The 20,000-nt window shown below is 45.8% G+C and overlaps 1 pseudogene across 1 annotated transcript in view; it reads left to right on the forward strand.

Annotated features, from left to right (window-relative positions):
• Positions 1 to 9,193: 9,193 nt before the first annotated feature.
• LOC143506331 (A disintegrin and metalloproteinase with thrombospondin motifs 2-like) overlaps positions 9,194 to 20,000 on the forward strand; it is a 19,861-nt pseudogene continuing 9,054 nt past the window's right edge. Inside the window, exons 1-8 of the transcript XR_013128288.1 lie at positions 9,194 to 9,277; positions 13,562 to 13,718; positions 14,358 to 14,463; positions 14,668 to 14,811; positions 15,210 to 15,342; positions 17,432 to 17,545; positions 17,814 to 17,959; positions 19,002 to 19,177. The product of XR_013128288.1 is annotated as an A disintegrin and metalloproteinase with thrombospondin motifs 2-like (transcript). The remainder of the gene's footprint in view (positions 9,278 to 13,561; positions 13,719 to 14,357; positions 14,464 to 14,667; positions 14,812 to 15,209; positions 15,343 to 17,431; positions 17,546 to 17,813; positions 17,960 to 19,001; positions 19,178 to 20,000) is intronic.

Below are 20,000 nucleotides of genomic sequence, written 5' to 3' on the forward strand. Positions count from 1 at the left end.
ATTGATATGACGATACATGTAAGTGGTGTTGGATTGTTTTTTGAATAGCTAAGTGAATAAATGTATTTTCACTGGAACACCCATATAAAACAGTAACATGAACACTGTCTTTAAATATATGGTTCATCATTGATGACTCCAAAGGATCACTGTATGTGATGAGGTCAGCTACACACACCATGTAAAGCACCAAAACTATCTGCTCTTTTCTAAACCTGGTTTTATAATCTCAGTAGAGCTGCAGTGTCTAAATGCAGGTCAGGTTTTGCTGCTGTGAAATGCAAATATTTCCTGAGCTTGTGCCGTACGGAGAAACCAAGGTGTATTCTGTTGGTGTGCTGTTTGGACACCCTAATAGAATTTATGATAGGCTGTTGAAGCCCTGTTTAATTAGTAATGTCTATTTAATTCCTGAGCCAATCATAAATTCTGGCTTTTGACACCTTGCACGTGTTGTTTCTGCAGTGCTCCAGAGCTTTTCTCCGATGGGTGATGTAAGCTCTGTGCTTAGGTAAATCTGGCGATAGGAGGTCAGGGGGCTTTGCATCATGTGGACTGAGGTGACAGTAAGCCGAGGGAAATATGGCTCCGAGCAAAAAGCCCGAACGTCGGCTCCTCCCGATCCATCCTTTAATCTCCTCAAATTAAATGTGTCTGGGAAGGTGGAGGAAGAGGGGGAGAGAGAGAGAGAAAGAAAGAGGGAAAGGGAGGCAGCGAGAGATCAAAGACGGGCAGACAGAGAAAGAGTGAGGGAGAGAGAGAAAGAGATGGAGAGAGTGAAAGGGAAAAAAACTGATGCAGAGAGAGATAGAGAGAGAGAGAGAGAATCCCCAGAAAGTGAGAGTAAAGCTCCAAGCAGCCTGGCCTGGTGGTGTGTGATGCAGGAGGAGGTGAAGGCAGATCTGGCGTGGGGCAGGTACAGAGGCCCTCAGTGAGAAGCTGCCGAGCTTTTTAGAGGTGACATGTTTTCTCTGCTCATCAGGTGTTTCCAGCGCCGTACTGCCAGTACTTCCTCCCCGCCGCCCTTTCTGGTCCCGGGCGGCGCCGTGCGGGGAATTCAAAACGCACATTCTGAATAAGTTCCTGAAAAAACACAAGCTGGGAAATATATAAATAATGTTATCTTCTCTCTCTCTCTCTGTCTCTCTCTCGCTCTCTCTCTCTCTCTTTCTCTCTCTCCCACGCACTGAGTTCTTGCCACTTTCTTCTTGAAAGTTTACTTTGCTCATTTTTGGAGCGCAGGGCTCCCTTGCTCTGCACTTAGAAAGAGTGAAAGAGGGAGACAAACAGGAGTGTGATGAGCGTTAGAAGCTCTGCTCTCTTCCACCAGCACTTCCACCCAGCCTCTTCCTTCACAACGCTCTCACTCAGCCATATAAGTACTGGTGTGTGTGTGTGTGTGTGTGTGTGTAGGGTTGTGACAGTTGCTTTTCTGCATATGTTTGATGTGTATGTACCGTGTGCTCTGCTCTCATGGGTGTGTGTGTGTGTGTGTGTGTGTGTGTGTATGTGTGTGTGTGTGTGTGTGTGTGTGTGTGTGTGTGTGTGTGTGTGTGTGTGTGTGTTTGATACTTGGCCCTGTCAGGGGGCACTTGCACAAATACAAATATACATTTTGTACACTGTTTTTAACTTTAAGAAATTTAAAATGAAAATAACGAGTTGAATTTTTGGCATCTTTATTTTGGCCAGACCACTGGAAGCTTTCCGTAGTTCTACACACTAGAAGTTACAGGAAGATTAATGGGCTGACATGGCTGTGTTTCTTTGAAAGCAACAATATGAGACCAACAACTGCAGAGATGTGTACTGAAGTGTTACAAAAGATTTGAATGCTTTAGAGGGAGAGAGTTATAGAGAGAGAAAGTGAGAGAGAGTGAGAGAGCAAAAAAGAAAGAGAGAGAGGGAGAGGGAGTGAAACAGAGAGAGAGCAACAGAGAGAGAAAGAAGGAGGGAGAGAGGGAGGGAGTGAGCATGAGAGAGAGAGAACAGTGTATGGAGGTCATAGTGAGTTTGTCCTGGACTATATAAGAAGGTACTTAGATGTTTAAACAAAATCTGCTTTTTTAAATATAAACTGATTTCTCCTCCTGCAAATTCAGAAGTACTTTGCTTGCACAGATGATGAAGGACCTCTGGCCGAAATGTCCTGTTTCTCTGAAAACTGTGTGAAAATTCTCTATAATCTTGAATCATTCTTTCTGTGTGTATGTATCTCTTTCTCTTCACTCTTTCTCTCTCTCCACTCTCTCTCTCTCTCCCTCCTAGATGTATGTATGTATATATGTATGTATGCATGCATGTACAAGAGAGAGAGACTGCAATGGAGTGTAAAGTTTACAGAGACAGAATGTTTCAGACGGATGTCCCTCATCGACTCTAGAGCAAAGTGCTTCTGAAGTTCTACAAGGTGGATCTAGTTCATATTTTTAAAAAAGCAGTTTAAAACATAACATTCATTCCATGGGCTTATAAAGTTCAGAGAGTGTAGTTCTTTGAGTTTCCTAACTTCATTGCTGCCATAGCAACTGGCAAAGCAAACAGTTATGTTAACACAATGTCCATTAGTATAAAAATGCCTTTGCCACTGTAAATGACAATTCCTTAATTTTGATGATCTGATTACATCCCTTGCAAAGGAATACTGTTACTTGTCCTCCCAGAGATCAGATTACTGCTGCAGTACTACTGTATAAGGAAGAATGTGTGATAACAATGTACACATTGCACATATAGAGCGGTTGTAGGCTACAGTGCAACAGATAAAATCTGAATGGTCATTTTTCTCACTCTTGATGAACATGACTTCGATATTTTTGACTCGTCTGTAGAAGATTATTGGAAGATCCATAAAAAGAGATACAGTCTCTGTATCATCCTGACGTGTTTAAGTGTAATATTAGTTTATTTGTAATATGATGAGTGAGCACCACTGCATACTGTGTCATTTATCGTTTTTTTGCAGCTGCTAAGACACACAAGTCGTACTTATAGCACAATTTTGGAAACCACTAACCTATGCAGCCTATTTGATGACCTGGTGCACTAAACCTTAAACACATTCTCTACCTTACACTCATTTAGAAATTTTAAAACATACTTTTTGTAAAACATTACAGTAAACACAGTTTTTACATAAGACACAACATTAAAAACTGAAAACCATGTGTTTACTTTGGAAAACACTGCCAGGCAACAAATACTTTTTACAAATCTTTAGACATCAGAGCCTAATCCCTGTAAAGAGGCCACAAGTTGGAAATCTTTGTTGCACATCAATGGAGTCCAGTACTAGAGATAATGATGAAGAGGACAAGAATGAGGAAGAGGACAAGCAATCATAGCAGATGAGATCTTATGTAAAGAATTGTGTTTAATGTTTTGTGTGTTTTAGAATTTCTAAATTAGTGTAAGGCAGATAATGTGCTTAAGGTTAAGTGCACCAGGTGAACAGATAGGCTGCATTGGTTAGTGGTTTCCAAAATTGTGCTATAAGTGCGACTTATGTGTCTTAGCAGCTGCAAAAAACTTTTTGGGTGTTAGCAGCTGCAAAAAAACTAATATTCTAGCATCATTTGTATTTTCAAGTTCTCTGTTTTTGTCATGTGTTTATCATTCGTTATGTCCTCTGGATCACTTCACATTGGCTCCATGACCCTGGACTGTCTTAACAACCCGGATGTTGGATTTGCCCTTAATGATTTTTGCTATTATCAGCGAATGCATCTCACTCATGATTGCTCCACATTACACATATAAACGCATATGTTTTGTATGTAGTAGTTGTATTTCTACTACGGAGTTATGGAGCATTTTAGCAATTGCTGTAAATGTTTGCTATAATCTGTGAAGTTTCTGACTTTCTGTGTGTGTGTTTGTGAAGCATGGCACTGGAGACATTTGTGAAGTAATTTTTTTTGGGTGTCAGCAATTAAGCGATTAGGGTTTTACTTTTTAAAGCTTTATTCAGTATATCAGATTTACACCAAGCTGATTGTCACTAAACAGCATGGAGGATTCTAGAAATAGATAAATTACCAATTCTGATTGGTCATTTGTCATAATTGGAGTTGGGAGTGCTTTAAATTGGAAGTGCACATGTGGCTGCATTTAAGGGCCTACCTTTAATAAATAAATATATAAAAATAAAATATTATGTAATAAATCTATCAGGGGATGTTTATAATAAAGATTTACACATCTCTTCAGTGATAAAACTGTCGATCTGGACAGCAATAAAACCACCACAGGAAAGGTGAGTCCCTAATGGGTTGTATTTCTACGAACTTTGATAGTTTTATTATGATGTAACTTTAAAAGACAATTAAAAACAATTCAATCAGTATGTGTTAATTTATTTACATTTAGGCACAGATATTTTAGAAACTGGTGGTGATATAGGATATAGGTCATGAACTTAATGATATTGTGTCCAGGTAAATGTAACCCTGTGTGGATAGGGCTTTCACCGCCATCTCGGAGTTCTTCTTTTTACTCTCCTGTAGCGACTATTCAGGCTCCTGAGTGTCCTACATGGCTCTTCTCAAAATAAAATGCTAGTGGATTTCCCTGCTACCCTTAAAAACAAACAGGTACTCATATGTTCAGGCGACACATGGCACATGGCCCAAACAGGGGTTGCTTCTGTACCGCTAAAGCTTTTTCACCACTGAGGGCCAGAAGTGTGGTTACAGCACACACTTGCGTTCATGTAGCTTACATGTTAGCGCTAGCAGCCCTAGCAGCCCTAGCGTGCTGGATAACGGCTTCCCTGGCCGTTGCACTCAACACTAATTGTGGGAGCTCAGGGTCTGTGTTATTAATTGTTTCCTTCTATATTACTCACTGCTCTGGAGTAAGCAAGGTGTGAGGGGAGAGGCCATTATGTAATCAGCTCAATGTAGACACGTTGTTCTGGCTCTGAAATGTCAGACAGGTAATAACAGTCCAAAATGTCAGGTGAAAATGGCAGAGATTGAGTAATGAGGCAAAGCAGTCTCTGCCCACCTGGCCATGTTGGACAGCTGCAGCAGATCCACTGCATGGAGGGGAGGAGGGACAGAGGGACAGAGAGATGGACAGACATGGACAGAGAGGTGGAGAGACATAAGGATACAGGGATGAAAGATTGGAGGGACGGAGACGGAGAGGTCAAGAGTGTTGGGAAGGAGCTGGTCTAGTGTGTTTCCTCTTTAGTGACACACCCTTTGTAAGCAAACATGTTTGTGGGCTTTGCACAATTGCCATTTTAATGGAAACCCTGTGTCATATAATATCAACACCACACAGGCAAAACCTGCTAACTTTAAATGGACAGTTAGATGATAAATCTGACACAGCTCTCTTTGTCCTGCGTCATCTTGTGGGCAAAAATGAAATTCTGTGTGTGTTCCAACAACCCATTAGGTGACTCGTGTTCTTTTCTGGTGAAAGGTGGAAGTCTAGAAGAACGAGAGAGGTCTGGAGCAGACCAACACATCTTCAGCTGGTGTGCAGGCAAACATTTCAACACTACTGTGTCTTCAAAAGTGGACAGAGACGAGGCATTATAAACAGGCGACATAAGAGAAGTGCGCAAATATCATTGGATACTGGTTCATGAGTCATTGGATGGGAGTTGCCGTAGTCTCAGTCCAAAGGTCGTGCCCCAACACCCTTCATTCTTTTGTCTTTTTCAACCACATTTCTCAGCCTCCCCCCTCATCCTCACCCCGTGCCCCCAACCTGCCCCTACTGCATTATTAATGAGATATTAATGAGATATTAATGAGATATTAATGACTTTCCGACTTGCCAACCTCTAGGTCTCCATTAGTTACCTGTAGGCTGTTGAGCAGCTGATGAAACTCAGAGCTCCTGAACAAGGCCAGCAAGCAGGGCAGCACTAATGAGAACTGCACTTTCACAGTCATTAACACACACACACACACACACACACACACACACACACACACACATACACACAGCGAGAGAGAAAAAGAGATGGGCTGGGGCTAGATCCCTGCATAGAAGGCAGAGGGAAAATAAATCTTACGATCACTTCCTTTCACAGTGGTGAGAAATATTTGCAATATTTTATGTAAATGCTTTATGTAATTTTTAATTATAGGTCTCGTTAATGCACAGAAATGAGTGTGTGTGGTAAAAGACAAAGCAGGACTATTTGAAGTAGCAGAAAGGTTTGACTAGGTGTCTACTGGAGAATGAGCAGGTTGGGACAGAGGTCGCCCTCCAATCACTGTGATTCATATAGCACAGAGCAGGGGAGAAGCCCCTCCTACTTACTGATCATGAACATTAACTTCAGGCAATGTCACACTCAATCACATGTAACCATGTGTAGGGTCAATTTGATCATCAAAGCTACTTTGAATCATTGTGTAGGTTTTAGATGACTGAGATCCACACACTGCACCTACAGGCATTTTCTGCTGTTGCTTTGTTACCGCATAGCATATAGACGTCACTTCATTGACAGTGGAAACGTTAGCATTATCTGTCTCCTGAAACGGAAGACATCTGAACGTCCACTCTAGCTTTGGACATCCACTCTGTTCATTGTGTCATTGTGTGTTTTGACTCCTGCAACAACATCAACGCCACCTCCTCTCACCTCCTCCCACCCCTTCTCATCTCCTCTCACCTCCTCTCACCTGCTCTCACCTCTTCTCACCTCCTCTCACCTGCTCTCACCTCTTCTCACCTCCTCTCACCTCCTTTCACCTGCTCTCACCTCTTTTCACCTCCTCTCACCTGCTCTCACCTCTTCTCACCTGCTCTCACCTCTTCTCACCTCCTCTCACCTCTTCTCACCTCCTTTCACCTGCTCTCACCTCTTTTCACCTCCTCTTACCTGCTCTCACCTCTTCTCATCTCCTCTCACCTCTTCTCACCTGCTCTCACCTCCTCTCACCTCCTCTCACCTCCTTTCACCTGCTCTCACCTCTTTTCACCTCCTCTCACCTGCTCTCACCTCTTCTCACCTCCTCTTACCTGCTCTCACCTCTTCTCATCTCCTCTCACCTCTTCTCACCTGCTCTCACCTCCTCTCACCTGCTCTCACCTCCTCTCACCTGCTCTCACCTCTTCTCACCTCCTCTCACCTCTTCTCGCCTCCTCTCACCTCCTCTCACCTCCTCTCACCTGCTCTCACCTCTTTTCACCTCCTCTCACCTGCTCTCACCTCCTCTCACCTGCTCTCACCTCTTCTCACCTCCTCTCACCTCTTCTCACCTGCTCTCACCTCCTCTTACCTGCTCTCACCTCTTCTCACCTCTTCTCACCTCCTCTCACCTCCTCTCACCTCTTCTCGCCTCCTCTCACCTCCTCTCCCTGCGTAAAGGAGCAGGAGGTGCAGTCAGCTCTGACCCAGGAGGCCCTGGTCTGCCTCTCTCTGTTCGGTTCCATCACCACAAGCACTTGAACCGGTCCCTCGCCCATGGACCAGAGGTTGTGACACACATCCTGTTTACAACCGCTTCACTTAGAGGATTTGGGTTCAGATAGAGACCTGGGTCTGGACAGGCTGTGCTGGCTCACTGTGGGTGCTTCCTTTCACCTAACGAGGAAAGTCGGAATAAATCCCCCCGAACAGGCAGACAGTGAAAATTACTCCTGCCAGAAACGTCTGAGGAGGTTCATGCTCAGACACAGAGGGCAGAGCTTGTCTGCTGTGAGCTCCACACCTGGGCTTGGAGTCAAGCGTACGTATGTGCCGTGCTGATAAAGAGAGTGGACTGTCCTGCTGGTTTTTTCAGCTTTGGAAACAAGTGTTTCACATGTTTATGTGTCATCTGGCCCAGGAAGTGACTGACGGAAGATGCGAGGGGGGCGTTAATTATGCTGTTTGAAATCGGGTCGTGTGCCAAAGGCCACTGCTCACCGCTGCCCCCGGTGGTGAGACGCAGAGTGGCGGAGGGTGGCAGTCTCACGAGCGCTTGTGTGCACTCGTATCAGGCAGGTAGTTGGAGCAGAGAAGGCTTGGGAGATTCAGACAAATGTGCTCAGACAGTGCTGGAACATCACGCACAGCCCCACCCTGCTCTGAAGTTTGAAGGTTGCTAAGCAACCGCTGCATATCTTAGACATCAAATGAGCAAGGGAGGTGATACACCGATTGATTTCTTCCACAGGGATGCTGTGCCATCCCTCTCTCTCTGTCCCTGTCTCTCTCTCTCTCTCTCTCTCTCTCTCTCTCTCTCTCTCTGCACTCTGTCCATCAGAAATCTCATTATTGTTGGTTGTGTATATATCCCAGTGTCTCATTAGCAGGCTTCCGGAGAGACAGAGGACACCATGTCTGAACTTCTGTACCCATTTGTCTGCTTCCATGTCTCCCTCTGTCTGAAAACCATGTTTCCCACAGTGTACGGTGGCCTCCTGTTAACAAACTGAATAAGTATAGAGGGGCGGGGCTAGGGTGAGAAGTTAAACATAAGGAAATGAAACATGCACTTTTTGCTAAACTTTTTGTTTTTTAAGCTTCATTGTGTGTGTGTGTGTGTGTGTGTGTGTGTGTGTGTGTGTGTGTGTGTGTGTGTGTGTGTGTGTGTGTGTGTGTGTGCTTTACTCCAGGTATGATTACTGAAAAGCTTTTGTGGGTAGTTTGTGTGCATCGTTTTGTGGTTGTTATTCTACAGCTATTTGGCTGTGACATGCAAACCTAGTAGCCTGTGTTGTAGCATAATGTCTGAGTGAGCTGTATAAACTCTGCTCTTCTTGCTCTGCACTTTGATAGCTACTGTTGTTTAGAGATTCACTTGGTCAGAACTGCTAATTATGAGTGGAAAGTATCTTACTATTCAGAGTAATTTGACTAAATGATTGGGTCTGGATGTTCTGCATGCCTGTATGTAGAATTGTACATTACACTATTCATATTTTGTGGTGATCTGACTTTTAATGTCTGACAAAATTTCGTACCCTCCAAAAGTTCCATATTTATTTATAAATCATACTTTCAAAATGCTATTTTGAGAAATATTTCTGTTTAGGACGAAGATGTGCAAGTGTAGGATTTTGGTAGATTTAGTTTGTTCGTTTTCAAGCTAAATGTTTACTTTAAGTATCCTCCTCTTAGATTAAATCAATTATGTCACATTAATAAAAACAATAATTCAGTTACCTTACCCGGGTAAGTGCTCTGGCTGCATGGCATGAAACCTGGATGTGATACGGTCTTTCTTCCTGGCAGGTGAATGAGATCTACCATGACCATTCGCTTGGGGCACGAATCAATGTGGTGCTGGTCCGGATCGTCCTGGTGGATGCTAAAAAGGTAAATCATCAGCGTGTGCACGTGTGATTCTTCACCAGCTCACGTGTGACGCAGCTGCTCCAGGCCCTAAACGCCTGCACTGGCTCGCACGGCGAGGTGCAGGGGGAGGGGCACTGCAGGGGGAGGGGCACTGCAGGGGGCGGAGTCTGTCCCTCCTGGCACCTTGATTCTGCTACGTGTAACGGAAAGATGGCTTGCTCATGCTGACTCAGCTAACTGCCTTAATCTTACTCAGGTGCACGTCGGATGATCGCCATGGCCTTTGCTGCTGCTAGACGTAATTTTGTGACAGTTCGACGGGTTGCGTCAGCAGTGAATATATAGAGGAGCTTCCTCTCTGCCTGTCGCTCTCTCTCTCTCTCTCGCTCGTACACAGTCCTTCCACTGGATGCTCACCAAGGCCAGGGACCTGTTATTCTGGTGGACTGAGCAAACAGAAACTAAAAGCATTGCGTTCCCAGGGGAGTCTTTCCAAAGTCGCACACCTTCACAGTTCAGCACCGAAGCACATGGAACGCTGATGTTATTCAACTGACTTCCAGAAGTCCACCCCACGTCCACCCCCACCACCTACTCTCACCCTCACCACACCCTCTCCCCCAGCGGGACACGGCAAAGTATTGTGGGGAGTAGATGCCAGATAACCAATCAATGATGGTGTTCCCTCATTCATAAATACAGAGCTGTAAAATCTCTCTCCCTTCCTGCTTGCAGTAAGAGGAGATGAGATGAAAGGCCGTGTTGGGATCGTGTGACATGGGTATTGACCCCATTTCCACCACAATGGGATTCAAGGTCCTGTCTGACCTTCACCATGACCTTAACCTTAGGCAAGCACTTACCTGAACACACGGCACCAGCGCTGACCACACACACCAGAGCACTTACCTGAACACACAGTACACGTATTGGCCACACATCTTCCAAGACTAACTTAAACACATGGCACACACACTGGCCAAACATACTAGAGTGCTAACCTCAACACATGGCAGACACGCTGGCCACACACCAGACCCACACACGTGTTAGCCAGACCAAGGTCTACAGAAACAATCACAGCTAAAATGATGTAGTTGAGTATGCGCTCTGGAGGAACCTCATGTTCAGTGGCCCTAACTAGTCCACTAGAAGGTTAAACTGGAGAAATGGATTTCTGTAGTTACACATCACCATTTCCTATTTGTTATATTTTCTGACATCTTCATTTTTCATGTAATCCATCACATTCTCCCTCTAATTTGCAGTGGGCCAGCTGTGCTTTAAATTAGAGTGAGTGCTGCATGGCTGGTCTCAGGGAGACCTGGTCTGTTCTCGGGGAGACCTGGTCTGTTCTCGGGGAGATCTGGTCTGTTCTCGTGGAAATCTGGTCTGTTCTCAAACGGCTTTCACATAACCTGACGTGTGCAGCAATGCTTTGAACTTTAAGAATGACATTGTATCAATTCTACACCAAATTCCACTACACTGCAGAAATACACAGCAACATGTCAATAACTTCAACTATAGACTATACAACTATAAACAAGCCATACTACACTAATCATCTACCAGCAGGCCTTCACATATATTGTGACCAGACTTCTACTCACCATGCTGTCGAGCAAAAGTCCAATATTCCAGATTTGTAGTAACCCTCTGATAATCATCTGATATTCAGATCATATATTTCAATAATATGCCACCAATATTCTAACATACCTGTAATGCCTGAGAGATTATTCATTACTTCACTGTCAATATTCCAGGAGTATTCATGAATTTGTCATAACATAAAGCCATGACAACAGATATATGTGACCAGATCGTTTTATACATAATAGCATGTTATAATAATTGGTATACTTTTCCAATCATCATATCCATGCTTGCCAAATTTATTTCCAGATTTGATGTGCACTTTACATCCAGTGCAGCTTTCTGTTGACCTTTCTGACCTCTTCCTATCATGTCAAACACACTGCAGTGGCTGTGTGTCCCACTGGCCTGCCAATGAGAGCTGACAGTGATGATCCAGTTCAGATGATGGTGATTTCGGTGTAAGCCTCCCCCACGGCAAAATCACAGGTCCTCAGCTACTTCGGGCCAATGGAGCTGTCCCATGGTGGTTGTGGGGTGTGTGTGTGTATGTGTGTGTGTGGTGAGGGGGGGGGGGGGGGTCTTCTCTCACATCCCTCCATCCTTCACATGTCAGGATTAAGCAGAATAACACAAACTGTCCCACAGTTACCGACCAGCCAAATGTAGCCCAGCCCAGTCTCTCCTGCTGTGGAGCTCTGAGCACGCACCCCCCCCCCCCCCCCCCCCCCCCCCCCCCCCCCCCCCCCCCCCCCACACACACACACACACACACCTCACCTCCACCTCGCCTCCACCTCGCCCGATCCTACACACCTTGTCACGCTTTCTCTTTCCTTCATCTCATTCTATTTATGGCTTTATTCTAAAGGCACTCCCAGTCACTCTCACCTGTCTTCCTCTGTCCATAATTCCACCATTTCTGTCTGTCTCACACTTTGTCTCTCCCCTATACCCACCCTTCTCTCTCATTTCTCCTCCACCTCCCTTCTCTGTCTCTCTCTGCTGTCCACACCCCCTCCCCTCCCCTCATCTCCTCAGCCCCAATCAGCATGCAGCTCTGCCCGCCTTGCCAGCAGGTTGTCCATCATCCCCAATTACTCTGGCAACCGTTGCCGGCGGCAGCAGCACACACTGATCAACTGTGTGACCCCGTGCACCTCAAACAAGGTTTCAACATCACGGCTTCTCCTGCCCATCTGCTGTTCAGCAGAGAGAGGGGGAGAGAGGGAGAGACAGATAGACAGAGAGAGAGAGAGAGAGAGCAGGAGGGAAAGTGTCCCTGATCTGACACGCCCTCAAAGGCAGAGATTGCGTGTGTATTGGACAGACTGGATGTTGGGGAGATACAGAGGGGTGGAGTTACAGAGGGGTGGAGTTACAGACGGTGGCACAGAGGCACGCGAGTTTTATTTAATAACACAAAATGCAAAAAAAGAACTATAAACTATAATTATACAGTTAAAATCTTAGAGGACAATATGATCTCGAACATTCTCCATGTTAAAAATCTCATTATAAATATTAAAGCACTGTGTCTTGAGGCAGTAACATTTCAAGTTCGTGTTGAAATTTTTTAAGTGTTGTGCTCCTTTAGCAAGTGATGACAGTGTGATTAACACTAAGAAGATGTTAAGAGTGACAGCTTTATCAGGGCTGGTTTCACCAATTCTACTTCTAGCCCCCTTACTACCAATCACTGCCACAGTAAGGTCTCCCTCTACTGGCCAAGAAAGATCACTACATGTATTTTTACTGCAGCTCTCCAAGTTCATGAACTTGACAAAAAGCTGAAAGGGGGAGAGGCGGTCTCAGGACACACATCTGGAAAGGATCTCCAGTTTCTGGTGCTCACATGGCCACGTCATAGAGAAAATTCCTGCACGATGTTTAATGCTCAGACGTTCAACACTCCCTGCAGGACGGATCGACGGCTCCAGCCCGTCCTCCACAGCGTGTTTACCAAAGCGCTGCTTTCACGCGTAGCATTAGTGGCGGTCATAGGCTAACTGCCAGATCTGTTTTCCAAAAGGTCTCATAACTCAGTGGGTCTGAGGCTTTAACATCTCTGTTCTTGAGTTAGAAGAAGTTAGATTATGGTGAATTTTACAGTGTTTTAACACCATATACGTTGATGAAGCTGTTGATTTTATTCAAGTCTGACTTACTCACCGTGGGCAAAGGGAAAGTACATTTAAAAATTTTTGATTGGGCTGTACTTGCTGAGACAGATATTCCCCTCCGATGATCTGGACAGCTGTTTTATAGCCCTCCAGTTGTGTGCCTAATTCCTTGTTTATGTGTGCTGTTTATATAACTGATTGGCAAACATGAGGAATCTGTGAATCTTCCAAATTTTGTGGCAGGCTTATATAAACAAGTCTCCGACTTGCATTTGCAAATTCATGTAATTGGCTCCGACCATAATAGCAATGCTCAGGATTGCAGTGGAAAAAAGCCTTTATTGACCTTGCGAACACAAGGTCAGTGCAGAAGGGTGAGCACAACTTTGACAGTTCATTCGCTCAGTCCAAATACAAACCCTTTCTCCATGCTGTCTTGAAGCACGTGGCCTGCCGGTGTGTTTTGTATTCTTTGAGTCTGCTGGAATCGGGGAGCGTGTTTGCTGTGGCCCCACGCAGAGTCCCCGGTCATGTCCGGCTCACGTGGTGAGCTGCTTCGGAGTTCTCGCTTGTGTGATTGCAGTCCATGAGTCTGATCGAACTGGGAAACCCGTCCATGAGCCTGGAGAACGTGTGCCGCTGGGCCTTCGAGCAGCAGAGGAAGGACACCACCGACAAAGAGTACCACGACCACGCCATCTTCCTTACGCGCCAGGAGTTTGGGCCCACGGGGATGCAGGGTACAGCAGACACACACACACACGCACACACACGCACACGCACACGCACGCACGCGCGCGCACGCACGGACGCACGCACGCACACACACACACACACACACACATAAAGGTGTCAATTCCAGGTTCAGAAAGTAAAAGTCCTCACCAGGATTTTGCTCAAGCTTGCTAGATTTTCTAATTGTATTTATCTAATGCAATCCAGGTAAAATTAGTGGAATCAACACAATCCAGAAAGCCTGAGCAAAATCCTGGTGAGGACTTTTACTTTCTGAACCTGGAATTGACACCTCTACACACACACACACACACACACACACACACACACACACACACAAACACCCATACACTCACAGACTTTATTCCAATCAGAATAAACTCAATATGCAAAATATATAACATACAAAAAAGTAAAACAAACAAAAGAAAAAACATGACAAACAAAATGGTGTTTGTGGCTCTAGTGCTCACACAAGTCCATGTGTTCTGGGAGGTCTTAACCATTGAGTGCGTGCATGTGTGTGAGTTACTGACTGTGGTAATGTGTGCTTATTTCGTCTATATCATACACATGTAGTTCTTGTGTCTCAGAGGTTCACGTGTGTGTGTGTGTGTATTTATGAAGACTGTGTGTATTGCTAGGATACGCTCCAGTGACAGGCATGTGTCACCCAGTGAGGAGCTGCACTCTGAACCACGAGGATGGCTTCTCCTCCGCCTTCGTTGTGGCCCACGAGACTGGCCACGTGTGAGTACAGACGTGTGTGTGTGTGTGTGTGTGTGTGTGTGGGGGGGGGGGGGGGGGGGGGGTGTTTGCTCATATGCGCACGCGTATGTTTGTGAGTATGTGTGTATTTGTGTATGTGTGCCTCTGTTGATGTGTGTGTGTGTGTGTGTGTGTGTGTGTGTGTGTGTGTGTGTGTGTGTGTGTGTGTGTGTGTGTGTGTTGCAGCTTGGGCATGGAGCATGATGGACAGGGCAACCGCTGTGGTGATGAGGTACAGATGGGCAGCATTATGGCTCCACTGGTCCAGGCTGCTTTCCACCGATTCCACTGGTCTCGCTGCAGCCAGCATGAGCTTGGCCGCTATTTGCAGTGAGGAACATACAACACACACACACACACACACACACACACACACACACACACACACACACACACACACACACACACAAAAACCCGTTCCCCACACACACACATGCACACCCATACACCCCCACTCCCGCCCCAGACACACACACACACACACCCACATACACCCATACACTCCCCTCTCTCACACACTCACACAGATATTTCACTGGTGCCACTGAAGTCAAGAGGTCCTCTCTGCTTATGATGAGTGCGAAATGCACACAGCTGAACATACAAGGTAGAAAATCCCCGGCCACGGTGATCACAGCCCTTCAACCCCTCCCCCCTCCCCAGTAGAGCGAAGGCTGATGCCATCTGACCCCGTCTGACCCTGTCTGACCCCACCTCCTCCTCTGCAGCTCCTATGACTGCCTGCGTGACGACCCGTTCGAGCACACGTGGGAGGAGCTTCCCCAGCTGCCCGGCCTCCACTACTCCATGAACGAGCAGTGCCGCTTCGACTTTGGTGCCGGATACATGATGTGCACGGCGGTGAGTCACCCGTCAGCCGGACGCCCCCGGTCCCCCACCCCGCCTACATCCACGCATTGTGGAGCTACAAACATGTATAACCCCATCAGCTCATGATAGCATCACTCTGAGGTCAGTCATCTGCCGCCTCGTAGGATGACAACGAATGACCCAACTGTGATGTGATGTCACACATACTGTCACTGCAATTGCATTATCTGTGTGTGCACTGGTTTCCAGCTGTTCTGGCCTGTGAGCAGTAGTGATAAGAGAAGTGAGATCGCAAATACTGTGCATTTAAGACCCTCAGGATGTCCGTGGCGTTAGCTAAGGACTTCTGAGTTTCTCAGCTGCTGCTGGTTCAAAATGGATCCTGAAATTAGTGACTAGTGAGCACTGTCTACCTGAACAAACAACCACGTTGTTGTTCCAACAGCTTTACCCCTACCAAAGCCACTGAGAGTTTATATCTAACCCACCATTTGGGAAGCAAAGCGTTCGATTACTTTTAATTTCATCTATGGGGACAATCCGACTAACAAGAAGCAGATTGATCAGTTTCAGAACAGTTCCCAACAGCAGTGTGAGTTAATTCTAGGCTTTCTAGCTGATCTCAGACTCTGAGAGTATGACGTTCCAGCTGAGCACTTCTGTGCGGACTGTGCTTCACTCTCTTGTCCAACCGTTCCTTTAGCTGCAAAAGGTGGGGCCTTCAGGAGCCCAGGTAAGGCGACCCAGCGCAGAGCCACACGCCCACTTCCTCCTTTATCACTTGCAGCGAACATTTCATCACATGTTGGCTTATTTGTTTATTTGTTTATTCAGAACCCATTGTTGCATCACAATCTAGTTTGCTGCACGGGGTGTGAACAGCCCCAAACGTCCCCATCTTGTTGCTCATGTTTGAAGTCGGGCTGCATTTCTGCAGACTCGACATTCTGGGCATCCCCACACCTTCTTCTCCCCAGCAAGTTCAAAATTTGTGATGACCATATAGTTACAGTATATGTATGCAACGCTAATTCAATGTGATGGTAATAAAAACCCCTCTACCACAGCATCATCACCTAATTGATTAATTATCCAGAAGAAAGCATTTGGTGTAAAGGTGAACAAAATTGAAACTTTAGTTATATTGGATTAAAAGTCTATTAAAGTTCTTTGGCTACAGAGTCCTGCCGGATAACTTAATAGTTTGCTTGACTGTCCACAAAGGTGAGACTCAACATCAATTGAGGTTTTCACTTCCTCCCCCTGGTGGTGGGAAGGGGGCAAAACAAGTAGAGCATTCCAGGGGAAAAGTCTTCGTTTGTTTTCATTTCTTTCTTTTTCACCTTCTCTTGTCCTTGGACCTAAATGGTGGCCATGTGTCATTGCTAACCAACATTTCGTAAGCTGACTGTGGTGTTGGTCAAAAGCTGTGTCAGAACTGCCATGATTGAAAATGTTGTTTTGATTCCTCATTGTTTTGTTTTGGTTTGCATGAAATGGCCTCCTGTATATAATCTGCTGGGAATACAAATGTCTTCCATATTTCCATATTGTTAACTCAGACAGTAACTCTTTCCTTTAAGTGCACTGTTATAATACCTTATTATAAAGCTATTGAACTGAAGGCCTAATGGATTTTCTCATTTCCATTACTAGGATCCTTTCCCAGTTGAAGAAGTGTAACTAGCAGGAAGCAGAATTGTAGCCCATTCAGGATTAGAGTGAAGTCCCTCGGCTGAATACTTCTGCTGTATGGCAGCAGATTATGTATTACGTGCTCTTATAGTTTTTCTAATGCACCAACAGCCTTTAATACACCTTAAAATGCTGAATTTTAATTTGACATCACCACAGATATCTCGGCAATCTGTAAGGCTCCCTGTCTCATGCAGTATTTTTATGGTATAGTAACAGAGTGCTTAAATCAAAGCGTTACTGCCTTGATAGCTGTTTGTTACTCAGTCTCTGTACAGACGTCTGTCCCGTGCCTTGGCTGCTTCGGCAGCCTTAGCTGACCCCGGACTCTCGAGGCGTGGCTGTTTTGGTGGCGTTGAGGCGTGAGGTGGTTGGTGAGGAGTGTGTGTGGGTAAGCTGTCCTCTGCTTCCTCCTCTCCTCCAGTACCGCACTTTCGACCCATGCAGGCAACTGTGGTGTGCACACCCAGACAACCCCTTCTTCTGCAAGACCAAGAAAGGACCCCCGATCGACGGCACAATATGCGGGGACGGCAAGGTAATGGCGCTAGGGGGCGCCGGCCAGCCCTAGTTATTGTTCATAGGATCTTCGAGTGCACCTGTCACTGAACGCAGTTATTCACCTTAACACCTCAACACACAATGTTACTCTCACTGTCATGTTTCTCTCCTGGCGTTTTCTGTTCTTCACATGTACCTGTGTAACCTACCCAGGCCTGAACTGTGACTCTGTGAAGTGTGGTTAGGGGAAAAGCCATTGGTTGGTCTTGCTTCACCTGCTGCTGATCTGTCTCTCTGTCTCTCAGCACTGCTTCAAAGGCCACTGTGTGTGGCTGACCCCTGACATCATCAAGCAGGACGGGAACTGGGGCATGTGGAGTGAGTTTGGCGCCTGCAGTCGCCCGTGTGGACGAGGTCTGCAGTTTCGCACCCGCGCTTGTGACAACCCACGGTGTGTATGTGTGTGTGTGTGTGTAGTGTGTGTGTGTGTGTGTGTGGGTGTGGGTGTGCAAGTGTGGTGTGTGTGTGTGTGTGTGTGCATGTGTGAGTTTGTGGGTGTTTGGGTGTTTATATGGTGAGTGTAAGTGTTGATGTATTTATCTTATTGTGGGGACCAAATGTCAGGAAAACTTCTTGTGTTGTGGATATTTGGTTCTTGCCAACAAAATAAAAGCTTTTAATGTATATTTTACCAAATAAAACCAGTCAAGGTTTAATATCACACAATCATAGTAATGCAAGAACTTATATGAAAGAATTCTGATAAAAATCTGTGGATTTAAAGCCACAAATAGCTCAAACTTCAGAGTGACTTCAGAAGACCTGAAGAATTTAACAGCAGGAGAGAAGTTGGTCAGAACTGAGAACAGTCTGTACTAATATGACATCAGTCTGCTCCTGTGGCATTGATACAAACAGACTGAAAATATTTTGTTCATAGTTTCATCACAGCTACAATAACACATAAAATATCCTATTAATAACCATAAAATGTGGGTGGTTAAGAGAAGACAACAGGTAAACAATTAGAAGCATAAAAGTATAGTCATTTCAGTCAAAACTGAACAAATTATACACAGAAAGGATATTCAAGTATATTTCATACGAGCATTTGTAAAATACCAAATGCTGTTTTCTGTGTTTAATTAATATTCTTGCATAATAAGAGCTGTGCAAAAGGTTTTAGTAATGCACCAACACTTTTGGACACAATACAGCCATCACACAGAGTCGCACACACGGCACTCACTGGCAGATCGAGCACAAAACCGACCTATAGGAAAGATGTCAGATTCTAACAAATCTAAGAAATGTGATGGTTGTATAGGGTCCAAAAGAGGAGGTTGCTGTGATGAGACCATCACCAGGGAGCCGGCTCTTTCATCTGCTGGTCAGAGCGCCAGTCTACCTCCTCTTGGGCTTTGAGTCCCACGTAGCGGCTCACCTTTCTCCATCTGTGTTGCTCCGCCCCCTTTTTTTTTGGGTTTTTACAGGCCTGCTAATGGCGGACGCTCTTGCTCCGGATCCAACTACCAGTTCCAGGTGTGCAACTCCCACGACTGCGAGGACCCGTATCATGACGGCAGGGCCGAGCAGTGCAGCGTAATGGACAGCAAGTTTGATTACCACAACTCCCGACACCACTGGCTGCCTTATGAGCACCCGGACCGTGAGTACCGCTCAGCGGATGGGTCCGATCTCGCTTCCTGTACCGTATAGCGCAGGAATCAGACACGCACACAATCAGACCGCACAGCCCTGAAGGTGCAGCACACAGACCCCACAGATCCTAGAGCACAGGAGACATGCAGATACACTGTCAGACATCAGACACTACTGACGACGTAGCTACTTCACACAGCAGCCTCCAGGGTACAGTTACTGCAGACGCTACTGACTGCAGATGCTACTGACTCCAGACACTACTGACTACAGGTAGTTACAAATATAACTCAAAAGCGTGCTGCACAGAAACAAAGGCGCAGACAATGTTGTACACCAGACACTCCTGTTTCCACATTCCAATACAACCTTATCCCTCTCCCTGCTCTTACGGTCCTTATTTGGATCTAATATGAGTGATTTCCCAACTCTTTCCCCCTTGCTGAATGTTCATGCCCCCTTACAGCTGTTCTGAATTATGAGATGATGCGTAGGAGTGAAATCATGACCTCAGAGCTCCGTGCTCTGATCTGTCTGTTCTTCCAGCATCTGCTTCCTGTGTGCACATGGCTTCGTCAGCTGGGCCACACATCCAGCCCGTGCGATCTGTCACGGGCTACCAGCTCCTCACCGGTCCGCCCAGCTCTTACGGCCATGGCTGGGATCAGTCAGACTGGACTAGGCTAAGCAGGGAGTTTATGGAGCTGGGCAGGGAGTTTATGGAGCTCAGCTTGGAGTTTATGGAGCTGGGAGAATATTACGGCTTTACACATGTATCATAAATTGACTAAATTCGTTGGAGCCAGACTAAGCAATTCTAGTGCGTCCAT

This window comes from Brachyhypopomus gauderio, unplaced genomic scaffold (assembly GCF_052324685.1).
Source record: "Brachyhypopomus gauderio isolate BG-103 unplaced genomic scaffold, BGAUD_0.2 sc463, whole genome shotgun sequence".
Lineage (NCBI taxonomy): Eukaryota > Metazoa > Chordata > Actinopteri > Gymnotiformes > Hypopomidae > Brachyhypopomus > Brachyhypopomus gauderio.